Genomic DNA, 11,860 nt, shown 5'->3' on the forward strand with positions numbered 1-11,860 from the left:
TAGAGGTATGTTTCCTTTCTAATCCCTTTCACAATGTTCCTTGCACTGTGACTACCCTCACTGCACTTCCTTGTGGCAGGAATCCAAAAAAGATTAGGAAATACTTCAGTGTGGAGCTCTCTACAGAGCCTCCTCTGTTGCCTGGTGCAACAAGTTAGCTCATCTTACAGATCAAACAAGAAGCTCTTTCTTCCCTCCCATAAGGCAAATGACAAACTGCAATAGTGATGTATGGCTCATGCTATTTAAACACATGACTGCATGCTGATAAAGGCACTATCAAATACTTCATCATTAAAGCAACGCTTGTTTTTGCATGCACCTCAGAGCCTTCTCCGCATCGTTTCCTTTTTTCCTCGTCAGCATGTAAAAATTTGATTCAGGCTTTAAATACAGTCTTAGCAAAATTACATTTTGCAATACCACAACTATAATTATTTTCAATATTAGTTGAGAACACCACATACAAATGCAATTCTGACACGACCTGAGTATCCTCACATCTCCATAAAAATCCCTGGAGACTTAAGACTCATCTTCATTGTAACTAGCTCATCAGTAGACTACAGTACTTTCGCCAACAAAGTAATATGCAGATTTCACACTTTCAGACTCCTGGATCAGTATTTAATTACATAGAGTAGTATCAGAAGCGTTTGTTACATCTTCATAATATTTACTTTTTTTTATTTTTTTTGCTCAGCACTTTTGATAACCAGGTCACAGCTGCAAGCTTTCCTACAAATTAAAAGGGAAGATCAAGGTTTCCTAACAGTACCCACGGAAAGTGTGACTCATTAAAGAACTAATTTCTACAGAGAAATTTGTAGAAATGAGGCTACAAGGGAGCTTTTCTTTCCAGGCGCTTGGAAGCAGGCTGCAACACTAGCTTCTGCTGAATGTTTCTGTCTTGTGTCATTTTGATTTTATATGAACATTTGTATCAGACAGATAAGGGTATTTTCTTTTTCCTCAGATACTTGTGTGCATAAAGCAGAATTATTAAGTACCCCAGGACAGCTGTTGCTGCACTCCATGTCACATCTGGGTGTATGTAGGTGGCAATTAAATGATATATGAGGCCTGTTGGGAAAAGCCATGCATAATACGTTTTGTTTTATTTCATGCTATTGGTAATAAACATTATGACATGGATACAATTCTTCTTATTTTAAAACAGACCATTTTTCCTTATTTCCCAAGTGCCCAGTCCACTGAAGTCAATAGGAAAGCTTTCATTGATTTCAATAGGATTTCAATCAAGCCCTAACACAGCATGTAAAATGCTTCCTAGATTTATAGCTCTAGTTCTAAACACCAAATGAAAAAAGAAAATAATTCTGACAAGAAAGAAATATGAATGCTAAGCAGAGCCTTAAATAGCAGTCTGTCGGGAGAGCATGAAACATAGCTCTTTCAATGGCAAATAAGACAGCCCCTTGCAGAATACTGGCAGAAAGTAGATAAACCAAAAGGGAAGGCTCAAGTGCTCATTATTTTTGAGACATATTTTGACAATCTCTGGGAGATGACTTGCTTGAGCTCAGGGAACTGATAGTCCAGTCTGGCAGTACCTATGGCATACCCCTTCCAACAGCAACTGCTGCTTAGGGCAAGCTGATTAGTGTAAAGTTTTCATGGAAAGCATGCCAGTTACAGTATGGAAAGACCACCCTTAGTGTTTCTTGACCATATACTGTCTGCAAACACAGACTATATACAGTCTGTCTGGTTGTATTACAATCTCTTAGTTGGGCTCTGCCTAGGGAAAAAAAACACACAAAACCAGCTTATGTGATAAGTCCTGGGGCACTAAAGGCTGTTAACACATTTTTATCAGCAGTATTGATTTCTGAGAGTTCAGAAGAAAGAAACAGCACAAGTAGAAATCAGCTGCCTGAACTGGAACAATCTCTGCCATCTTCCACAAGCAAAAGAAAGCAAAAGAAACAATGTATTTTGAAAATACAGAAATCCTAACTACCCCCCACCAAGGCAGCAGGAGCAGCCTCTTGCCAGCCAGCATGGTGCCTTTGGTGGAGAAGAGAAGCACACACTTGTTGCACAGCCAGGGAACAGCAGAGTAAATGTATGCTGCTGATCAAAACAAAAAAAACAACACTCCAGAGAAGTTTGGCTTTTCTCCTGTATGTGCCAGACATACAGGTATGCTTTTGCAGTGCAGAGTGCAACAAAAATACATAGTCAAATCAGATCCTATTCTCCCGTAGCTAACAGGAGAGTCATAGCAGACACGCTGCAGTCTGCTGTCTCTTACTCTTGGGTGCATATGCCAAAAACTCAGCCAAATAATTTGCACTTAGGGTAAGTGGGAAAGCTTTACATTTGGTTCAAGTGCATACCTGCTTCCGCAAGTAAGGCTGTATTCCTCCTCTCCAGACTTACAAAGAGAACAGGACCCAGAATTGTGTGAAGCTTTTATAATGCAAATGTATTTTCAAACAAGCTCCCTTTTCTCTGGCCAAACACCATCAGCAGCAAGTTATTAAGAGCACAATGACTACAGTAGTATAGCCACTGAAATTTTTCTAACTTCCCCACTAATGGTCACATCCCCTCCATCATCTGTGCCTGATGTGAGGGCCCTGAGTGTGCTAATTGGCTATAATTAACATGACCAGCCTCACCTAGGACCCCTATCCATAAACCTTCTGCCCTTTCATCCAGGAGCGCCATTGAAGCTCAGAGCTTGAGGTTCACTCTTTGCCTGTGTCCTGTTACCTTTCTTTATCAAGTCTTGCATGTTATGCTCACCCTCATAAATTATCAAACAGGATTATTTCAAGGGCTGTATCACCCAGTTCCTGCCTATGAGGATAACTCAGTATTTGGCCCATGGGAACAGGCAGAAGAGGCAGCCCTGTGCAGCCACGTTCCCTGGCCCAGAGCCCCAGCTGAGCATGCGCTGGATGCTCTGTCATGTCAGCCAGGCATGTAAAGCAATGCCCTCACCTGAGCCCTGGAGGTAGCAGGATGGGTGGCATGTGTATCCTGTAATTTTACAGCATGTATTTTGTTCATATGGGTTTGGTTCTACAGCACCGATACAAAGCACAATTCTTTTAGCATAATTGCAAAAATACGAAAAAGCATTTTTGTGGCATGTGATATGGGTTAATCCTTCTAACTATGGGTGTGACTATTCTGTCCCATAAGCCAGTATCAAAAGGAACTCACATTGAAATAATAAAATATATGGGCTGGTATTCATTAGTAACCTCATTTTGGCTGGTTCTTGGGCCTTTGATTGACCAGTCTAGTACGTCTGGATGACACTGGGCCAGTGTAAGCAATAGAAATGAGTCTCTGAAACTGTGTTCAACACTTTACAAAACCAGCCACTTGCCTCCAGCATATGTGAAAAATTTGGAGTGCACTCTATCCTTGCTTATGCACCACAAAATTTGAAGACCTAATCACCTTTTTACCAGGGAAAGCTTCAAGCATCTGACAGTCCAGGATGCACACAGGCAGCCAGCCACAGCTCTTGGCCAGAGCACACACCACCTCTTGTGTGCGGTTACACAAAAGGTGAGATTTTGGCCGTATCTGAGCTACCCATGGTGGCTAATACCACACAGGAAGGTCGCACGTGTTTGGCCATTGCATGACACCTTTGAAGACAACGCTCCCACCAGCCAGGTCCAGCTGCCCCACTCCCGGCAAAGGGCCCTGGCACCACGTGGTCCTTGCAGGGGATTGATGCCACTTCCACGCAGCCCTCTTCAAACCCGGGGCTGTCAGCCCTCACGCCGGCTGCTGCTCACACAGGTTCCCCACTGAGGGTCCCCACCACAACTGGCTCCAGGCCCGCACCACCTGCGCTCAGCAGCTCAGCCGGCACCAGTGTGGTCTCACTGGGGCCAAAGTGGATGCATCGTTCTGGCTCCCCGATGGATTCAGATTTCTCAGAAGAGGCCCAATGCATTTAATGCAGTAAAAAGCTGCAGAAGGTGTTTCACCAATGCTGTTTTTACACAGCTCATCATTAGATGTCAGCCCACTCCCCTGGGACCATGGTGCTGGGCAGGTTGCAATGGGTGTATCCAATGACATATGCTTACAGGGTAGCATGTAGAAATAAATACAAAAGCCCCAGTTTTATTAATGCAAAAGTAAGAAGCAAAACAGCATGTAAATTTTTTGCAGTTTCATCATGTTTTCACATTTGACTTACTCCATTATCTCCTGGTAATCTTCCACCGAGCCTCCGCCTCTGCTCGTGTGTGCAGTCTATTGTCAGCTCTCTAAACGCGCCCCATTTATCAAACAAGTGCTTCTTGACTAAAAGCAAAAAGGAAACTGTAGACTTCTCAGAACAGATTTTGTTTATTGTATCATTATTTCATTTCTTTCTCACAATGTATTTAGAGAATATGCATGAGTCCATGAAAACTTTGGTTCCAGTAAAATAAGGGTACATAATAGAATAAATTAAGTAACATTTTCAGAAAATCTGCCAAAGCTTTTGTGCTTTAATCTTCAATCCAGTTTCCCATTTCCACTTCTTTGGCTGTGAATGCAAATACCGAGATGTGTTGGGTATAAAAGCACAATAATTTAGTAATTTAAAAAAAGTAAAAGTGAAAAGGATTTTGATATTAACTGATGCCAATAGGATTTTCTCAGTAGCGAGGAACTTTTTAAAAAGGGACATTATCAATACATTTAGGTATAAAATCTAGGAAAAATTTGGGAGTTTTCATAACAGAGTGAATAGGGTGAAAACTTTTATTTGTCCCAGACTTCCTGCAGGTAAGTGTAACAGCAGCGTGGTGCCAGTTACTGAGAGCCATCAATGTAACAAAACATTCTGATCTGATTTTTCCAAATTGAAAATTAAAAAGCCCAGCATAAACAGTGATGGGCAGATCACCCTGTAAAGCCAACTGTCATTCGCCTAGAGGTGGAGCCAGTCATCTGCAGGGCTGAACACAGAGGAACATTTTCTGAGCAATAATGCAGGAAAACTGGCGGGGCAAAAATAACATAAGTAATGTATTTGCTTGAATAATGGCTCTATGGGTGTGATACATCCTCACCAATAGCGAGCAGCAGATAACTGGAAGGTTTAGAATACATTTGTGATAGCCACAAGATGATTTTTCAGGGGAGAATCTGGGAAGGGAGACAGGCAGGGAGGAAGAATCATGGCACAAGCTAAAACAATACATAAAGGGGAAGAGAACAGGTAGTGCCTCCCTTACAGGGCGATGTTTTGCTACCATACCGTATAGAGCCCCACCACTGATTACTCTCTGCACAGTGCTTCTAGGTGTTAGGCAGCACTTCTATTGCTGTTTCAAAAATAGGCCTTTCCAGGACATTTTAATCAGATAGTAGGAAAGCTTTCTTCATTGCATCTTTCATTTGCTTGCACTTCTAAGACATTCTGGAAAATAATTTGCACAGCATATATCTGGCTGGCATGAACCACCAGCATGCAGCAACAGAAGAACTGGTGCCCAGTCTTTGTTTAGTATTAGATACTGGATATCAACTTCCTCATTCTTGGTATTTTCTCAGGACATGGAAAAATAGCATCTGTAGTTCCTCTGCTGGGAGATTAGGCATGAAGTCACCGTGTCTCAAGTTTTAAACTGGACCGCTATCTTTCCACAGCTATAAGAGAGGAAATACTAGTCCATTAAAACTTTTTTTTTCCAATAAGCTGTCATGGTGGGGAAGGCTTTAATGACAGGCTGTCGTGTGGTTTCTTGGTCTGCTTTCAACTCAATAATTAAAAGAAGCTCCACTCATGTATTCTTCAGGACCTGGTGTCACCGAAATCGGGAATAAAGAAAACTCCTTAACACAATGTAGCATTAAGAAGCAGACATTCCTGTATCGCGGCAGTGGATGCACAGGGGATTGCTCCATCTAATGTGCATGCCGTATGTTACACTTAGGCTAAGTTATATACACCATGCATATGTTTATGCATTACATTTCTCAGAAGAGTCATAGTTATTCATCTTCCAAGAATAGGTGGGACTTCGTTGATTAAGCACTGTGCATGCACCTTACCTGTATTTTAGAGTCTTCTGGGGGTCTCAAACAACAGTCGACCTTCTAGTTACAGCTGACCGAGAACTGAACCTGTTTGCTTTCCCTGTATGGACTTGTCTTGACCACAGTTCAACTTCTTTTGGCAAGTATGGTTTCAGATCCGGCTTCACAAGGTCTTTGCTTTAGTTTTTTCTTGGTGTTATTGATTAACTTTCCCTCAACAATATAATGCTGCACAACTAGCCTTTGTTATAATTATCCATAGTGTTTATACTGAAGCAAACAATAATACACGGTAAGGCTGGTATCACTTCCCGCTTTCCATGTTGCATTGTGCAGGTGTCCAGAAGTCAGCAGCTGCTCTTTGATCGACTCCAGAATCTCAGCTGGCCAAACCAATGCCCCCTCGGTAAAATACTTCAGGGTAAAAGGAATTACACAAATACAGGAGGTTTTATAGACAAACTTAAAGACAGAAATAACAAATGCAATAGATTCATAGTGTTGTTACTCAAGGACTAAAGACACAGGGACACCAACCTCTAGCCCTCGTGATTACTGTTCTTATCAGCGCAGCAAGTGGCCTTATCTTAATCAAACTTCATAATCAGCGCTCCAGCCTCATCCTCCTCAGTCTGCCCAGAGCTTTGGCATCATTTACCACCCACAATCTTGTTTAACCTGGCTTTTTGCTCAGTACTTTCTAATTTTCTTCCTACTTCTTCAGTTATTTCTTCCCTTCGGCCTCTCTTCCTCCACCCAGGTTGGGTTTGTGTCCCTGGCTTAACTTTCCCTCCTCCTCCTTTCCTTTCTGGCAGTAATACAGTCTCAACATACCAAAAACTATAAGCTCAACTTCAAAGAGAGCTTTTAATTTCCCTTCAGACTCACTATCTTATCTCTCTCCCTTATCTCTTTTCCTGGGCACAGTCCCATCATCCCCACCCCCCCCACCCCCCACCCCCCCACCCCCGGGTGCTGCCCTGGCTGGGGCCTCCATGTCCCACATCCTGCCATTCCTGGAAATGGGTGCAAGTAACGTTTTGGCATATGCCCTCTCTTACCTACCCGAAGGTGTGAGTGGCCTGAGTAGATTCTTTCCTCTTTCCTCAGTTACAGTGACTTTTTCAGTTCCCTTCAGCAAATGCGGTCATGTTCCCCTCTTCTCCATTAAACTGGCCATGTTACCAAACCATTTCAGACCCCTCTTGAGTTTCTGGACCCCCTTCTCCATCACATCAAACGTAAGCTTCACTTTCAAGGTTCTTTATGATCCAGTTCTTGTCTTTCATTAAGTATCAGGAAACCAACCCTGTCCTCCAGTCCATTCAGGATAAAAGCCCTTATCTCCCACTTGTTAAAACACTCACTCAGGCACCTTTGTGCTTTTTCCCAGGCAGCTTCAAGTATCTGTGAAACTATCCTCATTATCCTCAAAATTCTCCTTTGACATTACCTCAATAAAATCCTTAAGTGTTAGGCTGGCGGTGTGCTGAAACCCTCTGACTAACAGTGGCTCATATGTCCCTCTGCCTCCCTCCCTGTCTGTGTCCATTCATTAGCTCTTGTCTGATGCTGAGATCTCAGGCTCTGAAGGACAGACCTCGCCTTTCTCTTTCACAGCCCCCACCACAACAGGGTCTTGATCCATGACCAGCTGCTGTATTACAACAGTAGGGGGGTAAATCAATCCATGGTCTTTTCCCATGAAAATTATGCTTCAGACTTTTTCTAATTGATGGTGTACTTGTCCCAAGTTCACCACGGACTGCAGGAGTTCAGGTGCAAACGACACATGTAACATTGCATAATAAAAGGAAGCAATGAACCAGCAAGAACATCGATGAATGTTATTGAAGAGTAGTTCTGACTTCATATCAGAATGAAAGGAAAAATAAATATGGAACTTCCTGATGGCCTATCAGCACAAAAAACATGCAAAAGCATTCCTAGGAGGTTTTTATATGTACAGTATTGTAAGCTCACACATTTGCTTCTGTCCAGTATTTGTATCTAACCACTGGTAGACCTTATCGGGGAAATACAAATAGAAGGAGAAGGAGGCTTTTAATGGATTTTAAAACTCTAGCATCCTTTAAATGTCATCTTCTGATGTTGCAAAAAAATATCAAATCCCATTCTGTTTTGTCATTGCTCCATGGTAATAAGCAACATTAACAGACCACGATTCGGGACAATTAGTTTTTCTGCTCTCGCCACTCCTTGCAAGCTGCTCCTTCCCTGCTTCAAGACTGATTCACCAGGACAGATTTTATTCCTAAATCAGAGACCTATCCACTTGGCTTCATAGATGTCTCTCTTGAAGTCAAAGCAGAATTCAAAGAAAATAGCCTTTCATACTCATATGGTCAAAAACATTGTGTTTTCCTCTTAGACAACAATTTCTAAGCCATAAATCTTCTCTAAGGCAACTTTTGCTGGCAGAATTATAGTCGCAGCAGAGCTAGCATAGCATTCCTGATGCTTTGTGCTGCAAACACTACCAGTTTGACATATGCCTAAGTCTAGAACAGAGGGACTAAGCTTTTAGATAGCTTAATTCATTGGTGCAATATCTTTAAAATACATCAGCTGAAAATGTCACCCAGGATCAAAATCAGAAGGGAGGTGCTACAAATCAATAAAGTAAATGGAAAACAATGCAGGAGTAAATATAAACAAAATAAACTTTATTTACAGTGAATAAAAGGACACAGAACAATAATGAACAAATCACTTCTTTTTATGTGTATTCATTAGTGGGGCTTAAGACATGCTGAAATTTTACTACAAAACTTACTGCTGCAATGCATAATTAAGGAAAGCACAGGGACTACTTACTGTTACAGCCAGAAATCTCAGCTGAATCTAACCACCCTTCATATCATTTTCTTCAAGTATTCTCTGTTGAGATGCAATGAGAATTGCCATATTGTAGGTGAGCTTTTATGTGCTGCTTCATAAAAGCAGTTAACTTCCATGCAGAAAAGCCCAAATTAATAAATCGCTGTGGAGGAACTGGTTGAATTAGACAAAATGAATGAAATACTTAGCAATCTGTTACTTAAATAAAAATAAATAAAAAGGTAGCAAGTAGCCTGTCATGTGTGTTACTGTCACAGGCAGGAAATTACTTTAACTGCTTTTTAAATGTTTCTTCACTAAGTGAAATAAGTAAAGAAAAGCCTGTATGACAAAAATAAGGGGAATTAGATTAGCTTCTGGACTCATCCATCAGTGTAAATGCAGTATATCTCCAGCTGATGCAATTCCAAAATCATTTGAAGCGGTTGTTTTCAAGTCAACCTTCCATCACCCACCTTTCTTTTTGCCAGAGGCCAGAAATAGCACCTCATAATTTATCTTCTACGTCAAGCTTTGCAACAGCTGCCCCCTTCTGAGCCACTGAACTCAGTTTACTGCATCTGTTTTCAATATACACACTGGAACCATATTTCCTCTACTGCATTCACCTGTCAAATATGGTTCAAGAGAACATGCTTCAGATAATGCTGAGAAATGCTCTATCCACAAGACTACTTCTGCACTTATAATTCAGTGTGTTCATGAACTGCCTTGAAAAGCTTACAGAACTTCATCAGCCATCAACACATTGCAATGAACTAATGCTGCTGATTTATGGGTTGGATGCCAGAGACAAGATGGCCAATAATCTTTAAATTTATAAAATTACAAGTTGCCTTAGACCCAAACATTCTAAATTTCCACCCAAAGAAAACTGCTGAAAAATTCCATGCTCTTATTCCAATCACCCTGTACTGTAACCAATTGGGGACACTTACCTCAAATGAGTTCCCAGATCCTGTTGCAGTTCCCGGGTCAGGGTCCATGTGCTGGGTTTGTGAAGATAAGACTCAGGCATGAAAAGTCCTTGACGCTCTCCATCTTGACCTTGATGCTCTGCTTTAACCAGAAGAAAAACTTGGGGGCATGGGTCAAAAATGAATGCGCTTTGGGCAGGTGCCTGATCTGGGCAATAAGGAGCGGGATCGTGCCATGGCTTGTGCTTGCCATTCAGAAGAGATGTCACATCCTTCCTGTTATAAAAGCTGATTACAAGATCCCAGTGTACCCAGGCCGCTATGCACAAGTTCTTCCTTCTCTGCAACTTGCCAGAAAGTCTCTCTGGCTTTTCACATTGCCTAAGGAAAATTAGCCTGTTCCACTCAGAACAACACTCATGGAAGGGACCACAAGGCTCTTGCCATGTGTCCACCCTCCAGCTCTGGGTGCCATCTGAATTTTAGCTGAAATAACTATCAGAAACCTTGAGAAGCCTTGAGAAGCCATCCTTCTTTTGGGGGAGCCTGGTAGCCTTCTCCTCATTCCAACAGACATGGTGCCATGGAAAGCCACCAGTCCAGAGACCAGCCACATCCCGATCTCCAGAGTTTCTCCCATAGGACTAGTGGGCAAAGTGGTGGCTGCTGCACACTGCCCCAGTTTCTCTAAAGAACCAAAGGCTAGACCACATTCACACATATCTAGTGTATCATCCTTGGAAGTTAAAAATCTAGTGACATGACTTGAAAAACCTTCATGTTTCTCGGTAGGCTCCAGCCAGGAGGCCTGAATTCAAAGGTCATAAGATTTCTCACTTGACTTGGCAAGGGGAAGAAGGGGGCAGGTTTCCATGGGGTGTGTTGACACAGTCTTTAGACTTTACCGAAGGTCTGCACCAGCTCAGTCATCCGTGGCAGCGGTCTACCTAGAAACACATGCCCAGCCCCAGGGCTGCTGCACCAGGCACTGGAGAGGAGCACAATCCAACCACGAACCTCTACTCTGCACAACTCACTGAACAGATGTTGGACAGAAGATAAAGAACCATCCAGATGATGGGAGAAGTCCTCCAAAGTTGAACCTCACCATACCACGTTATTTATATGTTTCCACACCCCCAACGGCTCTGAAGCCACAGATTCACAATTCCTGTGTGAGCGTGCACAGTACGATTCAAGTTAATGGCAATTGGCATGTGGCAGTCTGAATCCCTTTATGTCAGTATCTGCTTCTACATCTTTCAAAAAGTAGAAGCAGCAGCCGGTCTGAACTGGAATGCAGCCAGCTTCATGTTGAAAAGGGAAGAATTCCCCCTAAGAGGTTCGTATCCAACCTCAGCTTTGTTCAGCACCACCTCCTGAATAGCAAGAATTATATTTGAAAGGTATGTTCTTTTGAGCAGCTCCTGAATAGGAAAAACTATAGGAGACTGCACATTTTTTACAAAGAAAGGATGTGCTCTTCTCCATTTACTGATCCAATGCTCAAAGAGCACAGAAATCGCCTCCTGCTGGTGCTGGGCTTTGAGAACAAAACAGAACAAAAAAGAAAAATGGATATTCTGGTAACTACGGAGGGGCTAAAAAACGTTTTTCTAGGTCAGTGAAAGCAGGCAAAACACAGGAAATGTTTTCTATTGCCATTCCACTCTCCTCTCTGCTCCCCCCCAAACATAAATAGTTCTGTGATTCACTGGAAAGCTGTTTTTTCTTGTTGAATCTTGAAAGAGAATGTAGTTGTTTTCTCTATACACCAGTAATGATGAGAGAGACCGAGATGCATTTTTTACATAAAGCAATATGTCAGTCATTAAAATTACTGCTGCTTGACTTGGGGAGTTTCTAGCAGAAGTGCCGTCTTCGCAGAACATGCATTGAAAGGAAGGCAGATAAATAATAGAAGTTGTCTGCTCTTACTTTTACACAACACGTCAAACTCTAGTTTGCAGCTTAACAAAACCTGTCTTTCATGTTCTCATAGGAGTTCTGGGTTTGTTAAAATATCAGCCCCAAGCTGGTATGTACAT

This window comes from Falco rusticolus, chromosome 9 (assembly GCF_015220075.1).
Source record: "Falco rusticolus isolate bFalRus1 chromosome 9, bFalRus1.pri, whole genome shotgun sequence".
In the NCBI taxonomy this organism is placed as follows: Eukaryota; Metazoa; Chordata; class Aves; order Falconiformes; family Falconidae; genus Falco; species Falco rusticolus.